Consider the following 4245-nt stretch of genomic DNA (forward strand, 5'->3'; position numbering starts at 1 on the left):
CACAGTGAAGTTAAGTGACTTGCCCAAAGTCACACAGCTGACAATTGGCAGAGCTGGGATTTGAACCCATGACCTCTGACTCCCAAGCCCGTGCTCTTTCCACTGAGCCATGCTGCAAGTCAATATTATCATCAGCATCAGCATCATTCATATTAAAAGCCATTCTTAGTCTAAACCAATCAATCCCAATCTGAGAGAAATCTAGGGTGCAAATCAGCGAACGGGGAGATAGGCAACTTGTATTGGTACCCTGGAATTGGCCCCACATAGCATTGTTGTTGTTGTCCTATGTTGTCGTGTCGTGTCTGACCCATGGCGACGTCATAGACACATCACTTCCAGAACGCCCCACTTCCATCTGCAATCCTTCTGGTAGCTGATCCATAGAGTTTTCCTGGTAAAAATCCGAAAGTGGTTTACCATGGCCTCCTTCTGCTCAGTAAACTCGAGTCTCCACCCTCGATGCCCTCCCATGCTGCTGCTGCCTAGCTCAGGAGAGTTTTGACTTGTAGCAGATTGTCTTCCACTCGCTAGTCCCTGCCCAAGCTAGGAATGGAATGGGTAGGCCTCTGCTTGACTCTCCCTCCTGTAGTCATGACTGGAAGAGGACTGGAAACTCTCCAGGTGTCACCCTGAGAGGGTAACGTAGCCTTAGATATCTCATAAATCCTTTGGATTCCTCTATGCAATGATCATTTTGTTTGGTGTCATTGGTGGCATGTGCCATAGGTGGTATGCATTCATTCATTCATTCATGCAATCACATTTATTGAGTGCGTACCCTGTGCAGAGCACTATACTAAGTGCTTGGAAAGTACAATTCAGCAAATGAGACACAATCCCTGCCCACAGTGGGCTCACAATCTAGAAGGTAGGAGACAGACTTGAAAAAAGGAAACAGGCATCAATAGCATCAATATAAATAAATAAAATTATATATATATGCATCAGAGCAAGTAAAACAGGCATTAATATAAATAGAATTATAGATATGTACATCTACTGTCTACTTGTCTGTCTACTTGTTTTGTATTGTTGTCTGTCTCCCCCTTCTAGACTGTGAGCCCATTGTTGGGAAGGGATTGCCTCTATCTGTTGCCAAATTGTACTTTCCAAGCGCTTAGTACAGTGCTCTGCACAAAGTAAGTGCTCGATAAATGCTATTGAATGAATGAGTTAATGACTACATATATACATATGTGCTTTGGCGGGAGAGGGGAGTAGAACAAAGGGACTGAGTCAGGGCAAGATTGGGGGTGGGGGAGCGGAGGAAAAGGAGGCTTGGTCTGGTACGTATTTTTACTTTTGTTGTGTCTTTGCATTTATTGTGTCCTCTCTGAGTGGAATAATAATAATAATAATAATAATAATAATAATAATAATAACAATAGCATTTATTAAGCACTTACTGTGTGCAAAGCACTGTTCTAAGTGCTGGGGAGGTTACAAGGTGATCAGGTTGTCCCACGGGGGGCTCACGGTCTTACAGATGAGGTAACTGAGGCCCAGAGAAGTCAAGTGACTTGCCCAGAGTCACAGCTGGCAATTGGCTGAGCCAGGATTTGAACCCATGACCTCTGACTCCAAAGCCCGGGCTTTCTCCACTGAGCCACGGACAGGGTCTGTGACCTGTGTTCCTCTGTTTTCATCAATCAATTAATCAATGGATTGACCGGATGCCTTCTAACTGCTAGGTACTGCCTAAATTCTTGAGAACAATCCATCCACTAATCAATGGCATTTATCGAGTGCTTAATGTGTACAGAAATCTGTGCTAAGCACTTGAGAAAATGTATTAGAACTGGTAAAGAAGAGTACCACCGAGTACCTCCCCTTAAGAGGTTTCCGATCTTATATATACATCCTACTGTCTAATCACATCCATAATTTACTTACTTCCATTAATGTCTGTCTCACCTCTAGAATGTAAACTCGCTGTGGAAATGGATCAAGTCTACCAATTCTGTTGCATTATACTCTCCCCAAAGCTAACCTAGTGGACGGAGTCCGGGACTGGGTATCAGCAGGTCATGGGTTCTAATCCCGTCTCTGCCACTTGTCTGCCGTGTGACCTCGGGCAAGTCATTTCACTTCTCTGGGCCTCAGTTACCTCATCTGAAAAATGGGAATGAAGACTGCGAGCTCTATGTAGGACAGGGACTGTGTAAAACCCAATTTGCTTTGTGACTCACCCATTTTACAGTTGAGGCAACTGAGGCCCAGAGAAGTGAAGCAACTTGCCCAAGGTCACACAGCAGACAGCTAGCAGACCCGGGATTAGAACCTGACCTTCTTATTCCCAAGCCTGTGCTCTATCCACTGTGCCATGCTGATCAATCACTCAATTAATCAATCATATTGAGTGCTTTCCATGTGCAGAACACTGTACTAAGCACTTAAGAGAGTACATTATAACAGATTTGAGTACATTATAACAGATTAGGTAGACACGTTCCCTACCCATGAGGAGTTTACAGTCTAGAGGGGGAGACAGACATTAATATAAATACGTAAATTGTGGATACGATTAGACAGTGGATCCCAGGAAGATCATCAAAATGGAGATTTGCAGCTGGGGTTTTTTTGTTTCTACACAAACAGCCCCTTTCCTACAATGAGGCTACAATCCAGCAGGACTAAGGTCCCTGGAAAAAAAAAAATTTCCACACATTTTTCAAAGGGGAAACTGAAGGAAATAGTGATGAAGTAGTAGAAAATGGACAAACAGAAAAACAGATGTGCAGAAAATGTTAGTGAATGGCTCTGTTTACATTTAATTGATACAATTGTTTGGAAACAGACTGAATAATGCATATTTGAAAATGAACATCGTGTTCCTGTATTTCTCTCTGCACTGTGAACTGCAGTCCTTTCACGTATCGGTCTAACCAAAATGTTTTGACAAAAAAGCAAAACGTCTTCAAAAGAACCCCCTATTTTCTCATAACCACTTGAAAAAGAACAAGGAACTTGTTATAGTCTGGTAGAAGAGTCTAAACCTCGATTCCAGCCTATTGGCACAAAGAAGGCGCTTACGGAAAGCACATTTCATTGAATAAAACTTGTTGATTTCAGCAACTGCAGATGTTTTCGCCGTCTATTTAGATGACGATTTGTCTTTATTATAGGTGTAAACAATTTTCCAGACATGCGGCACTAATGGATGTGTGATGCGTATAACCCTGATTACAGCTTGGAAAGCTCACGAGGCCACGTCGTTATTCTCCAGATTTCTTTCCTCTTCTAGGCGATTTCACCTTGGCCTTGATTTCTATCACACCTGTTTGTCTCTTGTGGTGCGGCTTCAACCATCTTATATTCAATTATTACGTGGTTTGGCAAGAAGGATTAATTGCTCTCAGGTAAGAGAGTGAAGCCACTGGAGTGATAACTTTAAGTTAGCTTTAATCAATCAATCAAGTAACTTGTCAATCATATTTATTGAGGGTTTACTATGTGCAGAGCACTGTACTAAGCTCTTGGGAGAGTAAGAGAATCAGCATGGCTCAGTGGAAAGAGCACGGGCTTGGGCTTCTAATCTCGGCTCCTGCATTAGTCAGCTGTGTGACTTTGGGCAAGTCACTTAACATCTCTGGGCCTCAGTTCCCTCATCTGTAAAATGGGGATTAAGACTGTGAGCCCCATGTGGGACAACCTGATCACCTTGTATCCACCCCAGCGCTTAGAACAGTGCCTCACACATAGTAATTCCATGTAGATTTAATTACATTAAATTAATTACATAGCAATTATTATTCTATTTATTTTATTTTGTTAAAATGTTTTGTTTTGTTGTCTGTCTCCCCCTTCTATCAATCAATCAATCAATCAATCATATTCATTGAGCACTTACTGTGTGCAGAGCACTGTACTAAGCGCTTGGGCAGTACAAGTTGGCAACCCCTTCTAGACTGTGAGCCCGTTGTTGGGTAGGGACCGTCTCTATATGTTGCCAACCTGTAGTTCCCAAGCACTTAGTACAGTGCGCTGCACACAGTAAGCGCTCAATAAATACGATTGAATGAATGAATGAATGAATAGTAGGCATTTAACAAATGTCCTCATTATTATTATTACACTGCAACCATTTATAGACATGTTCCCTGCCTACAATGAGCTTGCAGGCTAGAGGGGGAGACAGACATTGATCTAAATTAATTAAATCAATGCTTAGTGTGCAGAGCACTGTACTAAGCACTTGGGAGGGCACAATATAGCAATAAGCACATTCCCTGCCCTCAGTGA

At 42.4% G+C, this 4245-nt stretch overlaps 1 non-coding gene across 1 annotated transcript; it reads right to left on the minus strand.

The window, feature by feature from the left end:
- Positions 1 to 504: 504 nt before the first annotated feature.
- LOC119924902 lies at positions 505 to 642 on the minus strand. Its single transcript, XR_005449580.1, has one exon. It is a non-coding gene; the product is annotated as a small nucleolar RNA SNORA7 (small nucleolar RNA).
- Between the last annotated feature and the right edge of the window lie 3603 nt (positions 643 to 4245).

This window comes from Tachyglossus aculeatus, chromosome 2 (assembly GCF_015852505.1).
Source record: "Tachyglossus aculeatus isolate mTacAcu1 chromosome 2, mTacAcu1.pri, whole genome shotgun sequence".
In the NCBI taxonomy this organism is placed as follows: Eukaryota; Metazoa; Chordata; class Mammalia; order Monotremata; family Tachyglossidae; genus Tachyglossus; species Tachyglossus aculeatus.